The sequence below is a fragment of the Schistocerca nitens genome, chromosome 2 (genome assembly GCF_023898315.1).
Source record: "Schistocerca nitens isolate TAMUIC-IGC-003100 chromosome 2, iqSchNite1.1, whole genome shotgun sequence".
In the NCBI taxonomy this organism is placed as follows: Eukaryota; Metazoa; Arthropoda; class Insecta; order Orthoptera; family Acrididae; genus Schistocerca; species Schistocerca nitens.
Genome location: NC_064615.1, coordinates 367,728,068 through 367,747,592, shown reverse-complemented (window position 1 = coordinate 367,747,592; position 19,525 = coordinate 367,728,068). Strand labels below are relative to the sequence as shown.

General features: G+C 43.9%; 3 non-coding genes across 3 annotated transcripts; all 3 read right to left on the bottom strand.

The window, feature by feature from the left end:
• Positions 1-43: 43 nt before the first annotated feature.
• Trnav-aac (transfer RNA valine (anticodon AAC)) lies at positions 44-116 on the bottom strand. Its single transcript has one exon. It is a non-coding gene; the product is annotated as a tRNA-Val (tRNA).
• A 2,362-nt stretch (positions 117-2,478) lies between these two features.
• Positions 2,479-2,551, bottom strand: Trnav-uac (transfer RNA valine (anticodon UAC)). The gene has a single exon. It is a non-coding gene; the product is annotated as a tRNA-Val (tRNA).
• A 6,133-nt stretch (positions 2,552-8,684) lies between these two features.
• Positions 8,685-8,757, bottom strand: Trnav-aac (transfer RNA valine (anticodon AAC)). Its single transcript has one exon. It is a non-coding gene; the product is annotated as a tRNA-Val (tRNA).
• Positions 8,758-19,525: the final 10,768 nt, after the last annotated feature.

The following is a 19,525-nucleotide window of genomic DNA, read 5'->3' as shown; positions in this document are numbered from 1 at the left end:
AGTAGAGATTGTAGCAAGTGTCTTGTTGAGTGCGACGAAAAAGTGTTTCCGCCCGGAATCGAACTGGGGACCTTCTGCGTGTTAGGCAGACGTGATAACCGCTACACCACGGAAACTGCTACGCTCTGAGCTCCACATCTGACACAACTTGTAGGACGATCGCAACTTTGGCGTAAAAATCACTTTGCGGAAACGCACAATGCAGGTATTTCGCATTTGTATGCAACAATCGACAGCACCGTTGCCTGTCTGAATGCCATCACGAATAAGAGCCCAAGAAGTCGTCGGAAAAGCTCGCGGCCGAGTCCTCAGTAGCATCAGCTACTCTTGCTTTCCGTACGAGGTACCGTCAATTCGCGCAGTCGCTATTGCAAATGATGTCATCAAAAGCAATCACTTCGTTAGCGGCAAGGAGCCTGGGCTCAGCGGTAGCTCTACATGGAGGCCCCGACAGGCCACCGCTGGCACGCCGGCGCCTGGACCCACGACCCTTAATGTCGCTGTAGTCGATGTACTTCTTAATATCGCGTTTGGAAGAAGCAAACCACGTGTAAATCACACAGTATTTTAGTGATGATATGGAAACGCAAATGTAGAATAAGTAGAACAAACATGGAGGCCCCGACAGGCCACCGCTGGCGCGCCGGCGCCTGGACCCACGACCCTTAATGACGCTGTAGTCGATGTACTTCTTAATATCGCGTTTGGAAGAAGCAAACCACGTGTAAATCACACAGTATTTTAGTGATGATATGGAAACGCAAATGTAGAATAAGTAGAACATTATATAAAATTTGTTGTGTGGTCGAGCGGTACCCACCCCTCGCTCTTCCCAGATTATCGTTGCTGCACGGAATGATTGTTAAGGCAGCTACGGCTTCAGAGTTCGTCTTCTCGAAGTTTTGCTTTCGCAGTACATCTCGCAATCTTCTCGTTATGAGTCGTCCGTATCGGTTTCCCGATGTAGTTTTGCTCACAGCTCTCGACTTCTCTTAACCCCGAGCCACCACTAGCCGAAAATTCCGCACTGCAATCTGGTCAATCTGCAGAGCTCGATGAGAGCATCGCGGTCGTTCCTGAGCTGATGAAACGGCCGAATCTGTAGTTGTTCCCAGATCTCTCCCACAACAACGGCTTCCCGGACGCATGGATTACAGGAGTACGCCACTACTCCCAGCCAGACAAATGCATTTGAAAGCAGAATAACATGATCTACACGCAACTCCTATTTTTGTGTCTGACCTACTTTTAATGATACTGTGGTCTATTTACTTACTACTATTGCTGCTGGACGAAGCAGACCGGGTGAAAGCCACACGGCATTCTTGTAACGAACAGGTAATGGAAATTTAGGTAAAACAATATAAAAAAAAGTTGTGTGGTGGAGCGACACACTTCCTAGATGATCGTTGCTGCACGGAATAATTCTTACGTCACCGACGCCTTCAGGAGTCGTCTTCTGGAGGTTTTGCTTGCAGTCTACTCCGCAATCTATTCGTTATGAGTTGGTGTTTCGGATTCCCGATGTTCTTTTGTTTATTGCATTTGCCTTCCCTTGACACTGAGAAACCACATGACGAAAGTGAAACACCACCGTCTGTTCATCTGCAGAGCGCGATGAAAGTATTCACTCTGTATTCATTGCCTTTAATATTCCTCCCAACAGTGGTGAGCGCTGCCTTCAGAAAGCGGTATTCTTTCTGATTTACATGAAAGTTTGTGTTCCTCGGAGCTGGACTGCTTGGGATGACCTTCATCGCTACCAGCAGTTGGCTCGTTGGTCTAGGGGTGTGATTCCTGCTTTGGGTGCAGGAGGTCGCGGGTTCAAATCCCGGACGAGCCCTGCCGTTTTGACCGTGCGGAAGAGTAGGTGGAGCTCACCCACGTTTGCAGCTCTGCAATGAAGAACAAATACCTGCCGCAGCACGCTTTGTGTAGCACTACGGTCATGAAGGGACCGTTTGGTATGGCAAGAATCTGACACCAGTAAATTACATAGGTCGATTGCTGTAGAAGAGCCGACAGTAATCTTGCATGCAACGGAAAAGAAAGGTTGTCTTTGCAGGACAATTGCACCGTGAGTGGAGACGAAGCTCAATCGTGGAGCAGTCTACCTACATCTGATTAGCGACGACGACAACCAAAGGGTGGGATACAAGACTGAGCGTAGATAAGAGTTTCTCAGTATTAGTTACCTTCACACTTCAACAGAGCTGTGACAAGGCGAGTGCAGTAAGCTCTGGAAAGCCAGTATGAAGCGCACTTGAAGTAGTCCTGAAGAAATGGATTATAAATTTTGCCGGCCAGAATGGAACTACGAGCGTTCTGAGTTACTGAATACCGGTGCACTATGGGAGCAAGAGCATTTGACAGTAAAATGACGCGATATCCGTGTAGCACACGACATTTATTATCCCTGCATACGCAGACGTGACGTTCTCTCGGAAATGGAATCCGAAAACGGGTTTAAAAAAGTCGTGCTTCCGCCCGGGATCGAACCAGGGACCTTCTGCGTGTAAAGCAGACGTGATAACCGCTACACCACGGATACGACGGCTCTGCTGCTGTGCTACCTGGAAACCCGTAGTAGCAACAGATTTTTCCTGCGTAAGCAAGGGCATCGGCTACGAGCTCCGTCCGATTCTAGAAGATGCTATAGTAAAATACATCGATAAAAACAATCAAACCGCAACAGCCAGGGAGAACGCTGGGTGAGCAGCAGCTCTGCATGGTGTTACCAAGAACGGAGGCGTCAGTCATGTGCAGCGCTTAGCCGTAACGAACAGGCTCATTCCGGCCTTCGCTGTCGCCGCGGTCGGACGTGCTAGCTGGTTGCTCCGCGTCGTCGGTGACGTTGCCAGTGTTTACTGTTTGCCGTTGTGTGTTTCTGTGTTCCGAGTGATTCACGTGCATTGTACTTTTTTTTTTTTTTTTTGTGGTCGTTCTTTTCGTCAGCAACTTGCTGATCTTGTACGGGATTCGGGCTTGACCGGATTCCATACAGCCGCAGCGCCATGTCTACCACCATCCGGAAAAACACCCTGGTTTTTGGCTTTGACAAGGATACCCGCCGCGTTCAACCGACCGCCCTCGAGATTCATGACTGGCTAACCGAGGTAATAGGCATCACTTCTGATTCTGTGCACACCACCCAGCTAGATTCTGATCGTTATTGCGTGTTTGTCAAGTTTCTCAGTCCAGTAGCAGTTGATCGACTTCTTGAAAAAATCGGAAAACAAGTCCCTTTTGTTCATCGCGACGGCACCACTAGTATGGTTAATGTAACACGTGCCGATACCTCGATTCAGACAGTTCGAGTACTTAACTTGCCCATAGAGATTGACAATGCTAAAATTAAAGATGCACTTTCTAAGTTTGGTGAGGTTAAAGAAATTGTCAACGAAAAGTGGTCGTCTCGCTACAAATTACAATGTTTCAATGGGATTAGATCTGTGGACATGGAAGTAAAAATGAACATTCCTTCTCACATCACGGTTGATGGTTATAAGGCTCACATTATATATTCTGGTCAAGCCCCCACCTGCCATATCTGCAATGAACTAGGCCATCTTCGCCAGGACTGCCCCCGCCGAGTTTTTGTCTTAAAAAATAATCTCCAGCCGCGGCGTAGATTAACACTTGACGAGGTAATGGCAGTAGATACTTCTGGTTCTTATGCACACCCTGATGTTGATGCTCCCCAAGCAATTACCTCCGAGACCCCGCCCATAACCGCTGATGCGTTTCCACCACTCGTAGGACGGCAAACTGCTGCGCCAGTTTGTCTTGACAGTGAATCTCAGCAAAAGAAAAGGCCGCTGGAACGTAGTGATGAGCATTCAGATGAGGAAGTATCTCACACGACTCCTGCAGCCCGGAAACCAAAACCATCAATCGCGGAGGATTTAGTACCACATGATGTTATGCGGGTCGATTTTGAAGCCAGTGCGGATGGACTTGAGGGGATGTCGAATTCTGAGACGCCGGGTCATGAATAGGAACCTCCTATTTTGAGTGCCGCGCCCGAAGGACAACAGCCGCTACAACGCGCACACAGTGAGGAAGTGTTGTGTCAACAACGCGCTACAGCTGACGCCCTACAACAAGTTCCGGGCGGAAGTAAACAAGTGCAAGTGTTTACCAACCTGCCAGCTGCCGGCGGCAGTGCTGCGACGACGACACGACCGCGTCTCAAAGAATCCACAAAAACTTCGGGACCTCAAAACGCCACACGACGAAGGCTCAATCCACAGCCAAATCTCTCAGCTTCTCGCAACAAGGGAAATTCCACTTCCTCGCAAGCGGATGTAGTACCCAGAAATATTAGTTATGAAATTGTGAGGGAACGATCCGGTGATGACAACAGCAAAGAACTCGGCGAAGCCCACCCTCCACAGTAGTAATTCCGTTGGTACAAGGTTTGTTCCATGCTGTCACCTAAGGTTGCAAAGCTTCTTCATGTTTTTTCTGTCCTTTTATCCGGTTATGGTTCGCAGCATTCACTGTGTCGTTTTTGCTACAACCGGCCTATGATTCGTAGTGTATCACTTGTTATGGTTTTTATTTCGCTTCCTGATCCAATAATCCTCTTATGGCTGCTCACATTATACCTTTTTTAATTCTGCAGCCGGCACTCTTGGGCTCGATGCAATCGTTTTGTTATACTTTTACATCTCATTACCTATATGCTACAGGCCTATACTATCACCTCCCTTAATATCAATAGGATTACGTCAGAGTTAAAATTTGCTTTATTAAAAGAATTTTTGTTTGACTCTGGTACAGATATTGCCCTTTTACAAGAGGTTGCTACACGGCAAATTAACATTCCCGGCTATGTTGCAATAATCAATTTCGCTCCCGAATTCAGTGCTGGCACAGCGATTTTAGTCAGGGAAGGAATACCTCTAACCGATGTCGAAAAGTTAGACTCTGGACGGGGCATAGGCGTGAATATCATGGGCGTCAGTGTAATCAATCTGTATGCACCATCTGGAAGTACACGGCGAGCTGACAGATCGAAGTTTTTTAAGGAGGATATCATTTACTTATTGCGGAGAGACTCTCCAAACTTGATCATTGCAGGCGATTTTAATTGTGTATTGCACCATAAAGATCAATCCCCCAATTTTAATTATTCCCCTGAATTAAACTTTCTTGTCTCCCAAATGAAACTGAGGGACGCATGGGAAGTTAAGTATCCCACGCTTGTGAAATACACGCACATTTCACATAATTCCAGTAGCAGGATTGATAGAATCTATATGTCAAGTCACATAGTGATGAATTTGCTACAAGTGGAAATCACTCCAGTCAGCCTTTCTGATCACTGTAGTGTGAGTGCCTGCATAAACTTAGACCGGCAACCAACTCACTGGTTTAGGAATCAGTGGAGCATGAATGTCGGCCTCTTAACAGACGACGAGCTCGAGGTCGAATTAAAGACAGCTTGGGAATTTTGCTTGCGCTCTGTACACAACTTTCCGAGTGTTCTGGAGTGGTGGACCCGCAAGGCGAAGCCCAAATTACGAAAAGTAATTATATCTTATAGTATAGAGAGATCTCGGGCAGTTCACCGTACAATGGAATTTTACTACATGGTCTTAAGGGATTTGTATGATCAGGCTGATGGCTCAGACAGGCGCTTGTCCGACATCAAGAAAATTAAAGCGACATTATTAAGCTTAAAGAGAAAACAACTGGAGGGTCTTAAACTTAAGTCAAAAGCCAGATCTGTTAGCGAGGACGAAACGACTGCGTTATATCATCTGATTAAACATCGCAAGAACCGACGACGGATATTCATGGACGAACTTAGATTAGAAAACGGTACTGTCCTCAGTGTGCAAAACGAGATAATCAGAGAACTCCACAGATATTACAGTGCCCTGTATGGGGCAGAAGCAACGCAAGAGCACGATTCGGATGAGTTATTTGCGTTTACAACCTCCACAATTACGGCCGACGACAACGCCAGCTTATTTTCGGCTTTTAGTCCAGATGAAGTCCTTGAAATAATTCGCTGCTCCCCTAAAAGTAAATCGCCGGGCCCTGATGGCCTTCCGGTCGAATTCTATCAACGATATTGGAGTATCATAGGTGATAAGTTGACACAAGCCGTTAACGACGTCCTGCGGGGAAAGTTTGTACCATCAGAACTTAAAGAATGTAAAATCGTGTTGATTCCTAAAAATAAGGGATGTAAAAAGATTAACAACTTCCGGCCGATTTCTCTTCTTAATTCAGATTATAAGATTATTGCGAGAGCTTTAAAAAACCGAATGATGCCGTTGACCACAAACATAATTGGGCAACAGCAAACTTGTGCCTATAGGCGATCAATATTTCAGACTATAGCACAATATAGAGATATCGTCGCTCTGTCGTCTGCCAGCACCATTAATTGCGGCCTCCTTTTTGTCGACTTTTATAAAGCATTTGATAGTGTCAGCCATAAATACCTCTTCGAAACGATGCGGAGGATGGGCTTCGGGCATGACTCCATCGCTGTCGTGCGCAATATGATCACTGGTCTGGTCGCCACGATCTCCGTCAACTGCCAGCTCACAAGACCAATTACCATCGCAAGGGGGGTCCCCCAAGGAAGCCCCCTTTCCATGTTGCTCTTTGTCATCTCCCTAGAACCATTGCTGCGGCTAGTACAAGAGCACATGACGGGCATAACGATCGCCGGGAAGAAAACTGCAGTTGGGGCATATGCTGATGATGTCGGCATCGTCGTGAGGAACAGGGATGATGTGATTCAACTGGAGGCAGACCTCAGAAGCTATTGTTCCGCTTCTGGCGCAAAAATGAATGAAACTAAAAGCAAATTTCTACGTATAAGGGGACTTGACGATGTCGGCCTAGAATGGGCTACCCATGTTACGGAACACAAATCTCTTGGGACGATACTGACGGTCCCTCCACAAAGGATGATAACGGCAAATTGGCGGGATGTCTCGTTCAAAGTCAAGGGTGCTTTAATAGATAACGTTTATCGCAGTATGGACCAAATTCAGAGGGTTAAATTTATAAATACATGTATCCTGTCGCGAGCATATTATGTGGCACAGGTCTTTCCAATCCCCACTGTCATAGCCAAACAGATAATGAGCAAGTTGACCAATTTTCTGTGGCGGGGGGAAATATTTCGAGTTGACGTGAAGACTGTGACGCTCGACCCTCTGCATGGCGGTATGGGTCTGACCGATCTGAACGCCAAAGCAATGGCTTTGTACATTAAACGGATGACATCCTTAATCCAACACTACTCTGACACCCTTACGGCAAAGTTGTTTGAGGCAGTCGCGCCGAAAAGCGTAGAACCGCCGATCAATGTGCAGACGATCGATTACCAGCTCTCCCACATCCGCACATATTATCTGGAAAAGAGCTACTTGAGCGAGGTCCTTCTCCAACATCGACCCTTAACTGCCAAGGACATTCTGGAGCACAGGAAACGATATGAGGGCAGGAACAAAATCGAACAAAAGCACACTGGAGTCAATTGGGATGTCCTGTGGGCGAACATCAGCAGCAGTGTACTTCCGTCCCTGGTCATGTCGACATGGTACAAAACGGTTAACAACATTATCAGCACAAATGAGCGCCTGCATGCGATTGGGCTAAGCGACACAGCCCATTGTCCAGATTGTCACCAAGTGGATACTGTTCCCCACAGATATACTTGCAGTCACCGCATGCGCAATTGGCAATGGGTTCGTCAAAAAGTCGCCCTTATAACTAGGACTTCTGAAAATAACATTGACACGAAATTACTGCACAGACCAGACGTCAAATATTTTCCGCCAACTAAAAATAATGCCGTCATGTGGCTGTTGGGCCAATATACAAGTCATGTCTTCAATCGGCTGACGGGCGAAGATTACAGCGAGTTTCAGTTACACATGGAAACGGAATATATTAAAATTAGAAACTACGCGGATTACCGTCGCAAGTACGGTAATATGCTTCATATTGCATTCAATAGAACAGGTATTGGATAGCTGTTCGAGCTCTAAAACCTTCACCCGTTTATGTATCAACCGAATGATCTGGCTCCAATCCCATATTGATGCGTTCTATAAAAAAAAAAAAAATACAAAAAAATTAAAAATAAATAAATAAATAAAAATAAAAAAAACTCAATGTTCCTTTCCCATCAATGTGAGTGATGACGGGTATGAGGGCGGCACCGTGGCCAGGCCTCGGACTAATTGACCCCTGCCCTCCTTGCCGCCATCTGCCTGCCCCGCTCGCTATACTATTAATAAAAAAAGAAAAAAAGAAAAAATGAAAAAAATGGATAAAGCGTCGGACTTCGGATCCGAAGATTGAAAAAAAAAAATAGCTCAGTTGGGAGAGCGAAAAAAAAAAGAAAAAAAAAGAAAAAAAAAAGTTGGTCTAGGGGTATGATTCCTGCTTCGGGTGCAGGAGTCCCCGGGGTCAAATCCCGGACGAGCCCTTGCGTTTTGTGCAAACGTGTGGCAACTACCGGCATGCCGGCGGCTGTTCCGCGCATTCCCAGCCCTCCAGGTAAGCACAAAAACCAAGTGGCCGATTCTGAAAGAGTTTCATGTATCATTTGAGCCATCTGCACCCTGGTGGTGGGACGTTTGAAATTGATTTAAATGGTCACAGTAGAGATTGTAGCAAGTGTCTTGTTGAGTGCGACGAAAAAGTGTTTCCGCCCGGAATCGAACTGGGGACCTTCTGCGTGTTAGGCAGACGTGATAACCGCTACACCACGGAAACTGCTACGCTCTGAGCTCCACATCTGACACAACTTGTAGGACGATCGCAACTTTGGCGTAAAAATCACTTTGCGGAAACGCACAATGCAGGTATTTCGCATTTGTATGCAACAATCGACAGCACCGTTGCCTGTCTGAATGCCATCACGAATAAGAGCCCAAGAAGTCGTCGGAAAAGCTCGCGGCCGAGTCCTCAGTAGCATCAGCTACTCTTGCTTTCCGTACGAGGTACCGTCAATTCGCGCAGTCGCTATTGCAAATGATGTCATCAAAAGCAATCACTTCGTTAGCGGCAAGGAGCCTGGGCTCAGCGGTAGCTCTACATGGAGGCCCCGACAGGCCACCGCTGGCACGCCGGCGCCTGGACCCACGACCCTTAATGTCGCTGTAGTCGATGTACTTCTTAATATCGCGTTTGGAAGAAGCAAACCACGTGTAAATCACACAGTATTTTAGTGATGATATGGAAACGCAAATGTAGAATAAGTAGAACAAACATGGAGGCCCCGACAGGCCACCGCTGGCGCGCCGGCGCCTGGACCCACGACCCTTAATGACGCTGTAGTCGATGTACTTCTTAATATCGCGTTTGGAAGAAGCAAACCACGTGTAAATCACACAGTATTTTAGTGATGATATGGAAACGCAAATGTAGAATAAGTAGAACAAACATGGAGGCCCCGACAGGCCACCGCTGGCGCGCCGGCGCCTGGACCCACGACCCTTAATGACGCTGTAGTCGATGTACACTCTTTGACATAAAACTTGACCGGCGGCCGGCCGCTTCAGAGGCTAAGTCCGCGCCGATCGCGACATGGGACAAAAAAACTGGCCAACTCGCTAATTCTCTAAGTCCGGTTATCTGCACAATCTGGCAACACTGTAGACTGCGGCACTTCCTGGAGGAAAACTTGTCCCATGATAGAGAAACTCTAGGCTGATTACGCCTGTGGTCTAGCGGTAGCGTGCGTTGTTTCTGTTCATAATGGCAGTGGATCGAGAGCAGCTGGCATAAAATATTTTTATAGCCTCTTCTGTCTGAATGCTGAAGACGTGAATGTAATGGTAGCGCAGATTCAATCTATTTCGCTTTGTGACACACCGATATCAAAATTTTATCCAGTAACGATTTTGCGGCAGATTTCCTGCAGACTGTCCTCCTCTGGACGCCGTATGCGGCAAAGCTCCGGGATCCATTTGCTGGCTACTGGCAGCGGCCGTGGCGACAGCAGCGGCGCTGCACTCCCCCGTTCTTTATCGAAAGCGCCTGCTACCGCTCATCGCTTTTGATGATTTAAAACGCTTTATTATTAAATGTTGCTCCACAGAAAATTTCTACAATTTCCATTCACGCTCAAAAGCAACGGAGACAGACGCCCTGATTAGTAGGCGGGTATTATATTACATTAATCGGCAAGAGCTGAGTATGGCCCGAAATTAATTTTATAGACTGGGACGAAATTAAACCACCTCACTACATTCGATGAAGTTATAAATGCTTCATACCTCGTTTCTTTTCCTATCAAACTCAATTATTTGTGCAACTTTTGGTCAATGTTTGGATGTTTTCGTCAAGCCAGAGTGAGCGTCTGTGGTGTAAAGTGTATTACAGTTCTTGTTTCATTCCTTATGGTAAGTCTATGCGATAAACTGTGTGAATACCTTGCAATGCATGCTCTGTAGCAGTGCAGGAACACTGCACATTTGGAGTTCCATGTATGGGTTCATGAAGTATTTATTGTTGATCGGAAGTGATAGTTAAGGTCATCAGATTTAAACCAGAAAAATTTGTCGTTTTGAAGGTTTCAGAGAACGGAAAGGAATTGCTAACGCCGGTGTTAGAAAACGTCTACAGTTAAATGCTATTGCAAAAATTTAGAAGAAGGGAACTATATTAATGAACATGTGCACTTCATAAACAACCTTCTGACATGTTAGACCTATATGACGAACAAAGCTCAAATTTATATCGTTGACAGTCGGTTTGAATCTTTTCAGGGTCTATTTTACAGTGAAGCACCTTGGAATTTGCAAAGCAGAAATCCATGATATTAACTTAATTTACTAAGTCGAAATCGGACGAAGATTGATGTTTAAAGGCATTCTTCAGATTTCGCATAAGAAATTTTTACTAGCAGTTTGCAACTCCATTAATTAAAATGAAAAATAAAAGGTTGTAGTCAGCGGCTTCTACCGTGATTCGAACTGATATGCCTTATAGTACAAGCACTGCAACGCACAAGGGAACCTCTGAGCTAACGACACACTGGCGGCCAGAGGCGGAATATAGTCACTGCGATTTTGCCTGAGCCTCAAAACGCAACCTTAAACACACGAACAGAGTAAGTGGAGATTACTGTTTTAACGTCCCGTCGACAACGATGTCATTAGCGACGGAGCACAAGCTCGGATTAGGGAAGGATGGGGAAGGAAATCGGCCGTGCCCTTCCTAAGGAACCATCCCGGCATTTTCCTGACGCGATTTAGGGAAATCATTGAAAACCTAAATGAGGATGGCCGGGCGCGGGATTGCACCGTCGTCCTCCCGAATGCACACACAAACAGGTGTTACTTATGTGAAGAACGCCGTTCTTGGAGTCCAGAAATTAAATATACTTTCTAATTGTGTCATCTTGCAGTGGATTATATCGTACGAGTCTTCGATGTGGGAAACGAATGTCAAGTGAATTTAGCGAGGTAACGCAGACCTACACCCGGAAGTAAATGCACTATCAGAGTGTTGACAAATACTTGCTACGACGCTGCCATTTCTAGGCTCTCTGACGAGTCAGCTCTTCAGCGAAATGCTTGCCGTGATTCTCCGATACGGTTCTTCAGAGTGGAGACGCGCGCGCACGTTTGGTTTTTATGCGGCGTTCTCCCCTGATGGTTTCTGACGTCGCCTTGTGGGCTATGTATACATATGAGACATTCAATTATCATTAATCCAGAACGATACAGGTTTCAGCTTCCGGCGTGGAAGAAGGCTGTTGACGCCGACGTTATATCATTTCAACGTAGGGAAAGCAAAACGGATCATTCAATGTTTCTCATTCAACATAAAGCATGTGAGATAATTTTCCGTAACGTTCATAATCATCTAAAAATACAAACGAAGTAAAAATACACCGGAAGCTTATTCGAATTGAATATAACGCTTTGCACCTCGATGTCGAATTTGTCCACTTGCAATCTTTTGCAGCATACACATAGAATGTCATGATTACCACGAGAATGAAGAAATATGTTGGTAAGGATGGAAGCAAGAAGAGACGCAGTCAACAAATATTCTATTCCCCATGGCATTCATTTCATTTGACACGTAAGAAGAGGTAAAGCGGGAATTTACTTTCGTTAACACGAAAGATATGCCGCACATATTGATAACGAGGAAGTCTGCATCTTCATACGTTTCCTCCTTGAAATCTGTATGCTCTATTATATACTAAGTAGCCCGGTCATTGTTTCAGTAATGTTACCCTCTTGTTTGACCCCGTAACGATGAACAGATTCCAAATGCATGTCTCCCTTCCTGGGTTGTTTTTTGTGTTTTATTGCTTGGAAATTCCTGAAGCAGACCACTGTGCCTTCCCCCCTCGTGGGTTAGGTCTCAAAACTAAACCGCTTTGTATCCAATGGCATAATTTATTCAGACAGCATCAGCATAATACTGTCAAACAAAGCCTTCCATTTACAGTTGCAGCACTCTAACCAGCACTGACCAAAGTGTAATCCACGGTCATGGTCCTAAATTACCAGCTGTCTGCTACTGTGGCAAAGTCCGTACTACACTTTCGATTCCGCAGCACCATTTTATCTGGTAACACTGTGTAGTTGCACAGTTGTGCTACCAGGTCTGTCCTCACACTGTCAACTTTATGTATCTCACTTCTCCTGTAGCGTAGATCACGAGGAGCCGAAGTAAATGAGTGTATTCTGCATGACGTAACATTCAGTATTCCCTTCTTTCATAGCCACTCTTCATGTGCATCGATACCAAATAGGAATGCGAAAACTCTTGCGAGTGAGAGAATGACAATAACAATCGTAACAAGAACAAGCAAATAATGAATGATGTTTATTCCAACGCAGAACGAGAATGGCTTTAAATATAAAAATCTGTATCTATATCTATATCCCTATCTATTGATCTTTGAGTTGGCACAATGCAAATACATTCTTAGCATTTAGTTACTGAATGTGAACCAGCAACTACCCTTTCCTTAGAACACGACTCAAGCAGGTCCTCAAGTAGGTAGCGAGGCACTGCTGCATTCTGTTCCCTGACATTGCTCTGATGACGGTTAATGCAGATAGTTCCGATTATGAAATACAAAACGTGTTGCAGGTTAGTTCCTAGGATAGCAACATTAAATTTGCGTTGTAGACGGCACATGAACGTGACGACTATCCGTATTACTCATCAATATAAAAAGACAATATTTTGGGAATTTAGCAGGATTACTCAAAATGAATTCTGAAATTGGGTGACTGACTGCACAGGTGCTAAACGTCGTCAAGAGTATACGATGTCCTAATCGCATTAGGAATATGAAGATCGTCTTCGACAGCTCGCAACTTTCACATTGCTATCTCCACCCTACTCCAGACAGCCCTCGGCGGAGTTGCACTACGTTGCCGATGTTATGGAAGGCCTTCAAACCGACAACAGACCACATATTGAAAAATACAAGCGAATTCTCTTGCAGCGTAAGCTTATTGTAACTAATCTAAAAATTATTGGAGAGGAACATTGTCCTATTCAAAAAAAGTAAAATGTTACACACTGTTGACGTCAAACGGACGTTATCTATGTCCTGTCTTGTGTCCTACTCATCTATAATATCAAGTGTACTATGAAAATGATTATATATAATGGCTGATAGGGTAATGCATTGATACCAGATGGTGGGGGCCGGCCGGTGTGGCCGTGCGGTTCTAGGCGCTTCAGTCTGGAACCGCGTGACCGCTACGGTCGCAGGTTCGAATCCTGCCTCGGGCATGGATGTGAGTGATGTCCTTAGGTTAGTTAGGTTTAAGTAGTTCTAAGTTCTAGGGGACTGATGACCTTAGAAGTTAAGTCCCATAGTGCTCAGAGCCATTTGAACCATTTGAACTATTTAACACAAAATGACATTAAACATTAAAGTTATTCACGAGCAGCTAGTTGAGAATATGTATGAACATTAAATGACACGACGAACTGAAATAATATGACGAAGAGTTCAGCGCTCACTGGGAATAGAGCCCCACATATATCGTTGTTGACTACACACAAAGAGACGTCAGCTACCGAATTTTTCTCCACCAGCTACTCAGAATAGCATCTTGAACTTACAGTCATCTCGCAAATAGTTCTGTGTCTCACTGGGAGTTAAAAACGTCAGATATCGTTAGTGTTGACAACGAATGAAAATACATTAAAAATCAAAATTATTATCCACCAGCAGATAGGTGTTCTCATGATAGAGCTTGATAATACATAATTAAATCTTTAGTGCCGGGCCAGGATTCGATCCCATTCACGCGTAATATGTGAAGGTGTTGAGGAATCTGCAGTTTTGAACAAACAACAAATTGTAGCCGAGCTGTATTGCCACGAAGGGATCAAATTCCGCGTTAAGGGCGGTCTGAGTTGCATTCCCAGTTTAGAACCAATTTTATCGACATACAGAAGCTCAAATAAAAGATGGAATAAGTGTCCTGTGACCATACATAGCGTTTGTGTCGTCACTTGAAATAAATAACTAGTATAAGAAAGGTGTCTGGTGATAGAGTTTCTACATGTCGCCACTCCAGAATTTATTGTGGTTCAACCTACCGTCTACTTGGTAAAGAAGGAATATCATTTTTAATGTGAAATTTTCAGACCACGCAGCCATTATATCTCCTTCACTTGGTGTAGCCAGGAGAGAATGGAATCTGTCTCTCCCTATCTAAAATCATTGACGGAAGTGGGAATCGAACCCAGACCATAGGTATAACAACCTACCATCCGTCCAACAGACCACGAAATCCTCTTCTCTGCGAGTCATTTTTCTATCGTAACGCAGTTGCGCCACACTGGATGAGAATTCTGACACACAGGCTCCCTGTAGTAATTTGCAGCATGTTCAGTAAATTCATTTACTTGGTTGACCGAATCACCATGAACTAGCTGCCTCGGCTACCCAGTGCATACATTCGACTATTTTGTAATCACAGAAATAAAATCACGTAACTGCCACCTACACACAACTGCCAACAGTGTAGGATGCAGAAGTTTAAATAGGAAGTGTTCCTTTCCACTTGAGCTATTCTATTGCGCTATCTGTTACTAGAAAACGTCGTTCAGTCCAAAAGAAAAGCTGTAACTGTTTGTCTCTCAGAAGTCAAGACCTGGCCATATGCATAATCTCACAGTGCTGTGGAATCCAAAAGTTCTGGAGGAATAGTTGCCGAGCTCTGGAGCGGCTGTAGCTACGTGTCAGCTTGTAGCATAGATAAGATGTCGCGAGTTCGAATACATTCAGTGCTACATTTTTTAAAACGCAATTCTGCTCTCTGCTGAAGGTATCAATCTAATGGAACTTTGAACATAATTCCCTTCACTTCTCAACCCAAAGTAGTCGCATGTGGAAAAAGGGCTAACTACTGTGACATTTTGTTCTATTCAGGTTTAATAGACAGCAGGCAGCAGATGCATCTCGAAGATGTGCAGGGAGAGCGCATCGTGCCATAATATGTCAGAAAAGTATTTTCTACATTAGCCGTCGTGTGGTAGTGATATTTTATTCTTCTTCAAACTTTGTTTGACAGCTTTAACTCAGAACAAGTTTTCTACATGCATGTAATCAATAAACTGCATGTGCATTGTCAGACTGTCATAGGCAACATCAGAGAATTCGCATATATCGTTGATGATTAATTTCTCTCTCATGTTTACTATTGTTTTAACAACACTAAAGGAAACCTTACGAAAATTGTGCACTGTATTATAAGAAATGAAATAAAACTAACCATGATAACCTTACGACGAAAGTATCTGTACACAAGCATGCCTCTATCGACATGAATTAGTAAAATACTACTCACTTAGATTTTGATTGGGTCTGTGTTTAATTGGTATGCTGTGTCATACTCAAGAGGTATGCAAATGTGGCATTTCATAAATATAGTTACGTATTCCTAGAAACCCAAAATTCGCTTGTCAGCAGCGAAAAGAGGCCTTACCTGTTGTGCAGCATTGTAAGTTTTTCAACATTGCACTATGAGCTGAAAGCATTTTCTTGCGATTTCCTTATTGATGTTTGATCTGACTGCTTGTAGCTCTTTCACAGAAGGGATAAAAACGTTACAGTCAGTGAGACTGGAACTGCGAACCGTAACAGACGCTTTTTCACAGGTCAGCACGTTACCACAGAGCTGGCGAGGAGGTATGGGTCTTAGCTTCCTATTACGAGGGCAATAGTAACTAGAACTCGTAAACCGCTATTTGAAGGTCGAGATTAGTTGCGGTTTCCACCTGCAACGACTTTCCTGGGCTGAAAACCGTAAATTTTCAATCTTTTGTTACCCTTCAAGCGATAATAACTCAGATTATTCAATGGAAATGACAGGTAAAATCAAGTGAACTTTGAGGCTTAATTCCGTGCACACCAGGAAGTAACTCGTCGATCACAGAGTTGCCAAACATACGTTGCCTTGTTGCCAAATCTCAGTTACAGTACCAGCAGGAAGAAGACGAACCGATGTGATCCTACAGCGGTCTGGGAAGTGACCATAGCTGGTGTCTCCAAGTCGCGGCTGCTACGGCCTGGAATACGTAATGCGGCTGATTCGCTTTCTGTAACTAGGTTTAGGGACTGGAGCGTAGTTACTAATAATACTCAGAACTGACTGCAAACTGAGCATCATAAATCAGTAACTCTCATTGTTGTTTTTATATTTCTTTCGTAAGTGTACTCAAAACTAAGAAAGTCATTCACAGGCGGTTTCGTGCCTCGCCGATAGTCGAGCACAACATACAAATAAAAATAAAAAAGAATGTGTGTGTGTGTGTGTGTGTGTGTGTGTTTGTGTGTGTGTGAGAGAGAGAGAGAGAGAAAGATAAATAAAAAGCAATGAGAGAGTGTGTAAAAAATTGTTGTAAAGAAATTGAATCATGGTATTTAAAGAAATCTTTCATTAAAATGACACGTTCCACATCATTACGAAATGTCGTATTCATGATCTATGGAACAAGAGTTAATCTAATGTAATCTAATCTAATCTAATCACATCATATTGATGATTAGCCATGAAGAGTCATGAATTACCGAAATTTTGGCCAATACCAGTAACCAAATCTAAACTTGAAAATAAAAGACGACAATTTTTGTAATAAACCGTGACTCCTATCAAGACCCTTTCGTCCCTGTTATCTAACCACGAAAGATGCTGATATACCTCCATTCTGAAGTAACAAAGTGTGCATGCATTTAAAGATGAAGTGCATGATGTGAAGTTCTGTGACGGAGATACGAACCCAACACGTAATCCGATTGTTAACTAAGAAAAATCAAATGTTACGTATCGGTTTTTCTTACGAGCCGCTAGGTGTCTGAATCTAAAATAAGGATACAAACTTTTGTGCCTAAGCGACAATCGAACTGCACACCTACCACGAATATAGCTTAAGTATCAGTTGCTTACTCATGAACAGTAAGACGTGTGCGTGTTTGACCAGAAATAACGACACCTGTTGCGATTGTTGGAAACACATGAACAGACATTGAAACTGCGCGTTAATTTTCACTAGCAGGTGGGTGTGCACTTGATAAAGCTAGAAATGAAATTATGAATATTTTTGTACTGGATCAGGTTTCAGACCCACATACTTACCTTTGGAGGAGACCTAGAGAAGATTGCAGTCTTGGGAAAAGGAACGAAATGACTGAACTATACTGTTCCGAGAGATTCAGATCCTCGAAAGAGGAGATACGAATTCGAATCACAGTCCAGCACCAAATTTTTAAACGTCTCTAGTTCAATCAAGTACAAGTAAAATAAGAGCCCTGTCCCTTTAAATGGCTATCGGTTCATCAAATAAAATAAAATTTTCTAATGTAAGTAAGCTTACTGGCGACTGTATTTCTGTTTACCATGACTTCCGCTGTGTCATTTTCCAACGTAAACCGGCTCTGCCCAGTTGGTAATGAAGGAACGTGATGTTTAATGCGGATTCTGGATTATAACGTCTTTCTCTTGAGGTTACCAGAGGCAAAATAAATCTGTTTGTGCCTCTTAAAAGTAAATGCCTGAACCCACGCACTGCACCTGTGATAGCTCGTTCCACCATACCATTGTGGCCACATTACCCAGCCCCAAGAGTGTGCTGTAACGGATGATGTGCTTAGCTTACAAAATTAGTCACGGTGGAAAAACTGCGAGTCTATTAGATGGTCAAGCAGAAGCAAGCTTCTGACGCAGAGATTATGCTATTCTCATGTCAGCAGGATGTAAAGACTCTTCTAGGCGTCATAGGCTGGATGTGAAGCCATTTTGATTTTTCAGAAATTCAGCAAATTTCTTAGTTCGAGAAAATCCACTGTGAAGTGTGAAGTTACCGGATAATTCGATTATTACTGTTATTATTACTATCATTTTATTCATACCGCTGCTGGAACACGACCGTAGTCTTCAGGTAAACCACGAGACCAGCTAATATGACGTCTGGCGACCGAAAGCACTTATCGACAAAATTTTTATCGCCCCTTTCCTCTGGGTGCTGAAGCTATGAGTGTAATTCAAGCGAATCTACAATATCATATTGGCTGGTCTCGCGTTTTACCTCAAGACTACGGTCGTAGTCAAGAGTAATGTACTAAGACTGAAGTCAAGACTTCCCCTGGGAAGTGCCGCAGTCTACATGTTGCTAGATCGAGCATATTGCCAGACATAGAATTCTGAGAGGAGCACGACTGTATTATCCACCTTACGTGAACGACTCGGCGGTCAATTTTTTGGTCTGAGACTGTATCTACAACACATATTGCACGCTGAACACCCAGAAGAATTTAAAAAAAAAAGGTAGTTAATGAGAGCAACTTTAACCATAGCGTTCGAAGTATTCATAGTATTGTATACGTGTGTGTAAACGCCTTCCAATGACCACTCAAGAAAGACAAGGATACACAGTCTAGCTCCAATATTATAAATACGCCTCAGTTTGTGGATGAACTCAGACTTAAGTTGATAATAATTGTGAAAATTTAGCAGCACTGTACCCATTGGTGTTAAACTCGTTTTCAACCAATGATTCCCACAGCTACAGGGATACTACCTGTGATACCTCTTAGACAAAATACTTAAGCAGTGTTATCAGACGAAAAGATCAACCTGACACAAACTGTGGGAAGTTTGTTTTACAACCTTCGTAGCTGAATATTCAGCTTTTTCCTATTTGAGATATCTGTGAACGTTGCTGCTTAAGACGATTTAAGCAGAAACTAAATTCCCTCAGCTTCGACAATGTTTAAAGAAATCGTCTTATTGGCACTAAATCGTGGTTTGTGAATTGTTTACCGTCCGTACTCTGCCGTATTTTGCCGGTTGGAAGGCAAAAGCTTACTGACAAATTTCACACAGAAATTACTGTTACAGTGTACTTACGGAGCCAAATGAGTGAATTGCGTATTTTCCGGTGAGAAAGAGCACTGGCAAACAGTCTTCGCTACATTAGGTTATTTAAACTGGTGTCACTCTGAGCTAGAATTTATGGTCAGCGACTAAGTGTAAGGTCAACGTTT